At 49.9% G+C, this 9,968-nt stretch overlaps 1 long non-coding RNA gene across 1 annotated transcript; it reads right to left on the reverse strand.

The window, feature by feature from the left end:
• Positions 1 to 1,406: 1,406 nt before the first annotated feature.
• On the reverse strand, positions 1,407 to 9,670 carry LOC138067329 (uncharacterized). Its single transcript, XR_011141202.1, has 3 exons — positions 9,573 to 9,670; positions 5,592 to 5,667; positions 1,407 to 1,720 (listed from the first exon to the last, which is right to left on the reverse strand). It is a non-coding gene; the product is annotated as an uncharacterized lncRNA (long non-coding RNA).
• Between the last annotated feature and the right edge of the window lie 298 nt (positions 9,671 to 9,968).

Consider the following 9,968-nt stretch of genomic DNA (forward strand, 5'->3'; position numbering starts at 1 on the left):
AAAATTATCCAAAAGATCGTTTTGGCTAATGGTAACGACAGAGGAAGGCAAGAGAGAAAGATAAGCTAATCGTCTGTTTGCAGACCGCTAGCAAGAAAAAGGCAGGGAGGAGAGAAAGAGCACTAAAACCCATCAAATAACCAATTTGTTACAAACTATCCCCCTCACTCTAATTTTGCTTTTCTTACCCTGCTGGAGGGGTCCCATATCTGTTGAACAGACATCATTCTGGGGATGAACTGCTTCTCATTCATGCGCGACAGAAGGGTTGGAGACCCCAAAGGTCCTCAGTGAGACTGAAGATGAACATGCTGGTAAGGGGAGCAATAGCACTTCAGTGGCTGCTCAGGGACCTCTCCAATAAGACCTTCTCCAGAACAGAGGAGACGTTTCCTAGAAGATGCTTCACGGTGTTGACCCAAGACCAGTTGGCTCAGGGGCCAATTGCCCCATTTTGCTCTCCAAGGGAGGCATCTAGGGAGGCCAGCAGCGGTGGGAGAGACCTGCTGCACAAAGGCTGGGAGCAGGTTTCCCACTACAACATCTGACAAACCACAGGCAGAGTTGAGCCGTGGCAGAGCTTGTCAACAGGATTTTGATGCAATGTTTGATTTGTTTTTTTTTTTCCCTTTTCCTGAGAAATTCCATTCCCTAAACCCCAAGCTGCCCATAGTTCTGGCAAACTGCACACTCTAAATGTCTCAAAGAGTTCTGCACTAGCTGGAAAGTCCTATTTCAACACTTCTAAAGAAAAAGTTGTCTGTCTTTTTTTTAACTCAGGGCAAATAAGTCCCATACTCAGCTGAGTTAATTTGAAAACATGCTTAAGAGGAGAAAGGAGAGAAGATGAAAACTGCACCTACATTTTCTATATTATTACATTCAGCCATTTGGCTTGGCCCACACCAAAACACCTTTAACCTAAGGTTTGCTTCCCCACCCCAGGCTGGGAGATTCCCAAGACACACATGGCCAAGAAGCGCAGTTTGGAGAAAAACGGTGGGATTTAGGGGCTGCTCTCAACCCACACTAGTTTAGTGGGCCAGGGTCTCTGACCTCCTCCCGAGTACTTCCCTTAAGCCCCCAAATGGGCACCAAAGTCACTGCTCACTTTCGGAACCTGTCCAGAGGGCCGGGCATGGTAGACAGGGATGTGCTTGAACTTCAAGAAAATGCCAGCTTGGTGCCGGTACTGACCTCTGGGTGCTCTAGGAGCCAGCCCTAAGCGTGGGTTGCTGAGCCCAGCACTGAGGATCTCTGACTTTCACCATTCACCACAATGCTCCATTAAAGCTGCACTTCATTAGTTTCATTTGTGATGTTTTGCATGACCCCGTGAAAATATAAATCATTGTATCTCCTGCTAGGTGTTATGTTATTACCCCAGGCAGTTATAAATGCCAGTAGCACTCTTTAAGTCTCTTTAATGGCTAGAAATAAAGGAAAGCTACAGCAGGGTTATGTGCGGTTCTGCACTGGTGAGCCAGTGTGTCAGTCTGGCAATAAACGATCTCGTTACGTTCTCCTCTAATGAACTGGGGCGGTGGAGGAGAGTCTCTCATCTCGTGTCCTGGGAGGAAATGTTAATTCTCCTTGAGCGACGCGAGGCTGAGTTTGTCACACCGCCTGCCCTCGACGTGTTTGTGCGCCGCAGAACGGAGCAGGCTGAGCCCTGATGTGCCTCTCGGGAGCTGCTGGAGCTGCCTCGGAGCGTCTGCCTCTGCGGTTAAAAGACAAGATGTGTTATTCAACTAAAATCCCCAGCCGAAATACTTTATGGTCATAAAATACCAAGAGCTATAACTCTTGAGTGTCCATAACTCTTTGAGTGTCCTTTGGCTCCTTTGCCCTTTGCCTTCCTTTGGTTCTCCCAAGTGCTTCCCAACATGGGTGTCAAATGATGCCCTCGCCTTCAAGAAACACATTCAGGCTGAATCAGTCGTGCCGGTAGCCAACGGCTGTCAATGGCACCTGCCTCAACTTTATTTCTGTCTCCAAGCGATAAAATCCAGACTCCCATCACAGGCTGGGAAAGGAGGGAGAGAGGAACAGAAAACTGATGTCTGCCGACAGCAGCTTCGGGGCTGGCTCTCCAAAGCATCATCTCAGCTGTGAGTCTGTGTAAATCCCAGCTGGCTCTTAAAATGTGTGCTTCGGTGACCCACACCCACTACACCCCTCCAGGCACCTTCCCCACCAAAATCAAGGGTCGGACCCTAAACAACTGCAGGCTCAAGTGCCAAGGCCTCGGAAGAGAAGACTCTCCCCCTAGTCGCCTTCCCTGTCATCCCTTCCTGCCCGGCTCCTGCTGTACACGAAGCAGGTTGGCTGGCTTTTATTGACCCTTTTTTTCTGGAAATTTGGCCAGTAACTCCCCGTAAGGTCGCAAAGCTCCTCGACTCCCGTAGCAGGGATCTGGCCTCCCAGATGTCTTCGAAGCACGTGAAGGGCCTCATTTCTGCTCCGTACCTTCACCGGGGCAAACTTTCCCATGTTTCCTTTGCTGTTCTTTGCATAGCTAAAGGACTACCACCAGCCCTGTGCCTGGAGGCTTTTTGTCTGGAACAAAACTCTGGGAGAGGAAAAGACATGCTGAAAAGCATCACTTGCAAGAGAGGGTGTGCATGGATTGAGTGCTAGTAGGAGCTCATTCAAGTTTTGCATAGATGAACTGTTTCACGGGAAGGGCTCTCGTCCGTCTTTTAGAAACTTTGCTGTTGGGCGTTAGGAGCTGTCGCTTGCCAGGACTGCTGGGAACGTGCTGACAGGACCCCTCCATGCTTGCAAACTTGTTTGCATTCTGGAGCAGAAAGGAAAGAAAACATTTTGAAATTTCCCAGGAAACAAATTTCCAAAGAGGAATTGGATTCCGGATAGATTTGAATCTTTTGTTCCAGTTCTGATTAAAAAAAGGAAAAAGTGTCTTGTCATTGAGAGGCAAGTTTATTTCTAAAGAAAAAGTCAAAATCTGCCCTTGGAAGGAGGGTCAGCCATGTTTCTGCAAAATAGCTCGGTTTTGATGAAACCAGCACTTTCTGCCAGGAAAATTGCTCTATAAACATGCCAGCCAATCAGTAACTCATCAGATACTTCACTTCCAGTGCATGACAGAAATCATCCATCACAGCAGTGTTAAAGAGGAGTCATTCCACCCAGCAGTCAGGGCTTAAACCCGTGTGTCCAAGCAGAGAGGGATCTCCCAGGACCTTGCTTGTCTGAAGGCACGTTGGCAGATTATGCCATTTCCCCAAAGTTTACCTTGGCTCCAGAAGCCCTTTCCAAGCAATTAATAAGTTTCTGAGCTGACATTTAAAATGTTGGGAGGTTCTCGCCTACTACAGAGCTCTTCTCTAATTGTGTTCCAGTGTGTTGCTTGTCATGAACTCACTAATAGCCTCGTCCAACGTGGGCAGATCGCGAGAGTCATATTTTGCCCACAAACACTTGTGTTTTGGAACTCCCCTTGCTGGAGAATTACTCCATGAGTGCTCAGCACGAGATAGACTTTTTCCAGTTTTTAGGATTTGGGAATGACTTCATCTTGTTTTCTCAGTGCAGATCAAAAGTTTAAAGACCAAAAGGATTTACCCAGAGATTAAGTTTGCAGGGAATGTGAAAGAGCAGTGATTTTGGAAAAGGTATACGAAGGCACAAGAATATCGTTTCAATACCACAAGCATTACAAAAACAAACAAACAACTAGAAAACATGAAGAATTCCCACTATTATTCACAGAAAGTTTGTTACAATTTCTTGTCTTTTTTAAAGGCTAATATTTTGATTTTAAACCCTTGTCAGGCTGCTCCATGCCCAAGAGCAACCAGATGGGCTTGGGATTGGCTCCTGCTGAATAAACCAGTGACCCGATTTGGAGAGCTGCCAAACACCATCATGCAGGTTAGGTGCATCCTGGGGGTGGATTGGGCTGAAAACTCAGAGTCCCAGCTCACTTCCAGGGAGGAGCTGGGGGTTTCCTCGCCGAGCAGCGTGCCACGGGGAAAGGCCCCCCACATTAGGGGCCGTGTCCCGCGGCTGGGAGCTCGGCAGCCTCTCCGTCGGCCCACCTGGCCACAGCACCTGCCGCAGTCAGTGGCGGGCCACGTGCGTACCCTGCGGACCAGAAACAGACCCCCCAGGAGATTAGTGGGAAGATTTGACAGCAGGTTGGGGAGGCAGCAGAGCCCTCCCGACTGATGCGCTTTAAAGGAACAGCAAAACAAGCCGCGCTGGGAGCAGATGCCCAATCAAAGCCAGCAGCGGCCAGCACAGCCCTGCAGCAGGACGTTCAACTTGCATTTATCCATTGCCATGGCTTATTAAAGAGACTTAAAAAGTGAGGCTGGGCCAAATCATCCCGTTCTGTGCCATCTGAAAGGCAATGAAAGAGCTGCCTGGGGTCACCCTCGCTCTCCTCCCTCCCAAAGCCCTGAGCCTTTCCCCAATCCACAGGGATGGATCGGGGGACAGGAGACCCAAAACCATTCCCAGAAAGCAACAGTAAGTCATTTCTATCCGCCCTTATGGTGATGCAGAAGAACATATACTGCAACAGTGGCATTCACAGTGCAAAATGCTAGGGAGAGAGGAGGCCTCCAAACCCTGCTTCCCTTTCCCTCGTCCTCCCGATCCCCAGGGCAGCACGCAGATTATGCAATCAACAGTGGATTTTGTGGAGATCTTGCGTAGATGACAACAGGGGATTTTGAGTACCTGAGCAGCAACCTGGGCTTAGAAGTTTCCCACTCCGAGATCCCGTGCAGGAATTGCTGCTGTGGCTCCTTGGCAGTAGAATAGGCCAGTGAACCGCGATGGTGGCTACATTTTGACTAACCCACCCGGCACTATTTCCCTAACTCCTTCTCAAAGTCACAAAGCTGCTGAGAGGAGCTTTCAAAATCTGCAAGGAGCTGAAGCATTAATGAGAAGACGAGAGCTTTGCTTTCTAACCCTTTCCCACCACCCACCTCCAACCTGCCAGAAAACTCAAGCATGGTGGCTTTGTGCCCACGGATGTCTTTCTCGAGAAGCCAGGTCTGTCCTGGTAAACAACCACCCTGACACTCTTTAAAATGGCATGTTATAGTGCGTCCTCCCCACACAAAGCCCACGCAGGACTGTGCAGCGACTCCGTCGCTAGCTCTGATCCTCCCAAGTGGTGCCTGCCATAGCTATCTACCGTGTGGTCTTTTCTGCCTGAAAAGCTCCAAGAAGCAATCATACATGTTCCCCAAGCCCTGTGACCTTGCATGCCTGGACAAAGGATTAGCAGTTCCTCAAAATCCATCAACGAGGCTGCTTTGCTGCAGTTGTGGCACTGCTGGCATTAATTATCACGGGGGTTTTTCTAGTGCTCATCAGTCAAAGACGTGCCAGTCATTTGTAGCACGACTTAGGGGAAAACAGCAGTTGATTTTCATTAATTCCTGTAGGGCGCAAAGGATTTCACTTTCAACACAGTGAGGGACACAGGAAGTTGCATGAGAACTTTCACTGATTTTTGAATTTTTCTTTTTTTCTGTTTTGAAGCAGATGGATTGCAAGACATTGCTAATCCTTGCAGAACCACAGGTCTATTTTTACAATGTACTCACCGGGCCAGCGCTCCAGCTGATGCAGATCTGCGGAGCTCGACTGGCTTCAGCTGACCCCAAGATCAGGATGCATCCCCTGAAAATAAAGAGCACAGCCACAGCCTGTGAGTACCTCTTCATAGGGTTTAGGAAGTCTGCACTTTTTGAAGGCCACCTCTATCTCAGCTACCAGCAAGGTGAGGTATGCTGATGCTGTCACCTCAACGCAGGGTTGGGGCTCAGAGAGCTGCCAGAAGGCGACAGGGACTGTATAATGCTACACTCAGCCCGAAAAGGAGTTGATTTATGGTTCTCTTTTAATTACCATGCTACTGAATGATAGTAGAATAGGAGCAAGGACTGCTTTTTTCTCTCCGCTCATCTCTGTACCATCTATCTTCCAATAGCTCTTTTAAATTAGGCAATGATACTGTGTACAAAGCTTTCTGTTTAGTGGATAATTAAAACAGATGGTGAGCTTAATGGGACCAGCTCCTTTTTCTTCTTTTAATTAATGCATTAACAGTTTAAAGGCGGGCTGTTGAAATCTCCTTCTGTTATTCAGGAACTCTGCAAGCCCTAATCATACATAAGGTCCTGACAGACAGGTAGACGTACATGCAGGGAGATGTAATCCCAAACAGCTGGTCATGGTCTCAACCTCCAAGGTGATGCATATCTCATTGATAAGACATAGACCTATCTTTGAGGTGAGACCAAATGCAGGGCTGGGCAGATGCAGGTCCAAATGTGCACTGACTTCTTGCAGGACCAGGTTGCCCAAGTGCCTCTGATGAAGAGCTTCATCTCAAGTCTGTGTTGAAAGTGATAGGGGAGGAAGAGGAGGAAGCAGGCATGGGTAGGGGTGCTCAGTGGCGTCCCAGCGCAGGATTCCCTCTACCCTCCTGCTGCGGCAGCCTCAGGGCAGAAAGGAGGGTACAAAGTGCACATGGGGCCGAGGTTGAGGACCAACAGTGAGCTGGGAAGTGCATAAGGACGGGGAGCAGCAGCAAGCTGGTAATAAGCAGCAGGTCTCCTCACGTGGAAGTCCAAGTGGAGATGAGATAGGATAGGTTTTGTCAGTGCATAGGAAGCTGAGACAACACATCAGCATCCTAATAGTGTTGCCTGACATGTGGACAACACCAGCCTCCAAAGAGACGCCAGACGCTTTTGACACATGGTGCAGTTCTTCCAAGATCGAGCTAGGCTGAAAATCTTGTTTCCTGAAATAATTTGCCCAAGCTGGCAAGCAAGTCACTCCAGGGAACAGACCTGATGTGGAGCAGGGTAGGAGCACGTGAGACCCCAGAGCCAGCGTTAGACTGGGGGGAGAAGTTCAGAGACCAGCAGGACAGGGTGGCATGGTCAGCAGATCCGTGGGGAAGACAAGGAGAATGGGGAAGGGACTGGCACTTCTCAAGGGGCCACCGGTTTGCCCAAGGTGCCATAAGGCTGCAAGACAAGACAAAAACAGATTGTGCCTGTGGGCTGCATGGCACGGGAACAGAGCCCAACAGGCTCCCACCCTGCTCAGCAGGGCACGCTCACACTAACATATCCACTGCAACCATCAGAGATCTGGAACAGCTCCCACACGAGGAAACTGCGTAAAATGGGGTTCTTCAATACAGAAAAGAGACAATTGATAAAGGCTATAAAATCTCAGACGCCCTGGGGAGGGATTGGCCGTGCCTGGTCTCTGCTGACACAAGAGCTAGCAGGCATCAAACCAAGCAAGCGGGAGCTCCGTTCACAACAAACAAAAGGAGGTGGTTCTCCAAACAGCATGTATGAAACTTGCTGTACTCCCCACCACAGGATGCTGCAGAGGCTAAAAGTTTACATGGGTTCAAGAGGATGCTAGACAAGTTTATGGGACAAAAATCCACCAGAGATAACTAAATCACAGAAGGAACATGTGGCCACATCGGGAAGTCCTTGAGCTACGCAGGTAATGAGAGGAATCATAGATGTTTGCTGCGCTTACATTCTTCCCTATTAACCTGATTTTGATCAATTTTGTTAGGTACCAGGTCAGACAGGCCTTACCCTGGCATGCTACTGCCATTTTAATGTTCTTAGTGTTTCATCTTCTATTTTTCTGCACCCTCTTTTTTATCCAGGCTCCACACGAGCGGCGTGGTTATCGTGCCAAAGCAGCTGCTATCCACACACAAGATCTAAGAATGAGTCCACTGAACATCACTGTCCTTATGTTTGCATGGCAGACAGATAAACAGGGCAGAAAACTATATGAGAGCAGAAAGCCACGGGAAAGTAAAAGGGTGGAAGGTACCCCAAAAGCATTGTGCTCTTCTCATGCTTTCAGTCTGGTCAGGTCCACCATCCAGCCTTACCCATTTTTACTGGCCTATGCATATCCTCCACCAAGCTATATCAAACTTGCCAGGCTACTGGCTTCAGAGTTAACTTCAGTAAAGTATTGCACTGCTTTTGCAGCTGAAACTGCAAAGCCTAGCAGGAGAGGGAATGTGGAGAGCTATTTCCAGGCTTGTGGGTTGCTTGCAGACATGTCACAAAAATGACTAGTTTGATGAACGGATATTTTTTTATAAACTGGCCCTGGGTACGGTAATAAACAAGCTGTTGCATAAATGGAGGGGAATCCCATCCAGCCGGACATTGGATTGGAAATAAATCACAGCAAAGATGTTTGCTCCAGTGCAATCCTTTCGCCCCTTCCCAGCCTGCCCTCAGCGCGCTGTTTTGACATGAAACCACAGAGGACCAAAGGGGAGCGTTCCTGGCGCTCTGTGAAGCTCAGCCCATCTGCTGCTCCGTGGCTTCTCTTCCCAGGCAGCGTTCGGGGTATTGTTGTTTTTTCTTTCCCCTAAGAGCCTCGCCAGGGCAGGCTTACGTAACATCTGCTGCCTTGCGTGAGGCAGGTCAGCCGGTCCGGAAAGCAGCCTCGCGCGGAGGAGGAACGCAGCGCACGGTTTCAGCAATAGGGTTTGAAATTGCTTCGTTCGCCAACAAGGAGTAAATCACGGCGGGCTGAAACGGGAATAGGAGCAGGCACCTGAAGGCACGCAAGGACAGGCGCTTGCAGCTTCTCCGGCAGCTGCCAGATGCTTTCTGCTGTTCACTGGGGTTTGTTCCTTGAAAGAACAGCGGTTTCGTGTGAATGATTCCCAAGCAAGAAAGGCCTCTTGATGCCATTTAACAAGAAAACATCCCTTAAGACAAATTGCCTAAGTCCTGAGACTCTCGCATGCGTTTGAGTGCTGAGCCACCCTCCCTGGCCGCGGGGAACGGCTCCTATATCCCCCACGAGCCAACACGCAAAGTTCCCCCGACGAAAGCACGTCGAGAGGCTCAGAGCAGCGACGGCAGCGGGGCCGCAGCCTGTGCCAGCAGGCGAGAGCCTGCCCGAGACTTCCTGCCCGAGAGCAGCAGTAACGTTTCCCCGTCATGGGGCTGTCACAGCCTCTGACACTTACTGCAGTATGAAAACTGGGCCCTGCATGGTGTTTCTGAGAGCAACGGGTCTGATCTCCTGCGTTTTGTCACAGACTAGACCGCAACGGTGCTTTGCTGAGGACGCCACGGTGCAACGTGCAAGGCGCTGTGCAGAAGTCACAAGGCCGGTCCCTACTGCAGACTGCGTCCCCCCGAGCAGAGGACAGCAGGGACTTGGGGGCCACCTGCAAACGAGACAGGCGGGGAAGGCAACCAAGCACCGATCCTGCTGAGTAATGTGGGCATCCCCCACACATCTGCAGCCCAGCCGCTGCGTTACGGCTTGACATTGCTTGGCTTTTTCAGCCCTCACTTTAAAGCAATGCTGAAAAGTGTTAATGGCAATGAGACGGACACCTCAGCGAGGAATGCAGGGCCCAGCCCACCACGTCCCGGCACCAGCCCAGCAGCAATGCTCGTCAGACACGGTTGTTTGGAGGACGGTGGTGGGATGGGGGGAACGGACTTCAAGCAGGTCGTCAGACTCTTCCCGGGCTCAACCACAGGGACTTTACTCACCCATGCCAAGCATGTTCTCCTCTGAGTGACGCATGTTCGCCTCCAGCAGGGATCATGCAGTCAGGCCCTTATTAACAACGATCACCACCAGCCTCGTGACCAGCCCTTCCCAAACTCGCCGTGTTATCTTAGCTCCGCACGCGCCTCATCCCCAGCTGCAACGCACCAGAGGACCACGCGTTTCCGAGGCCTCCCATTTCATACGGAGTTCGTTGCTACAACAGAAGTTGCAAAAACCATGGAAACTGCTTGTCTCAGCCAAACCAAAACTTAACTGTATACACAGCATAAAATTTAGTTGCTTTAAACTTGCATTTTTTGGCTCAGCTCTCTTGGCCACATCCTGAGCCCAAATGGATTGAATTACTGAGCGCAAAATAAATTCCATCTGAGCGG

Source organism: Struthio camelus, chromosome 5 (assembly GCF_040807025.1).
Source record: "Struthio camelus isolate bStrCam1 chromosome 5, bStrCam1.hap1, whole genome shotgun sequence".
Taxonomy (NCBI): Eukaryota; Metazoa; Chordata; class Aves; order Struthioniformes; family Struthionidae; genus Struthio; species Struthio camelus.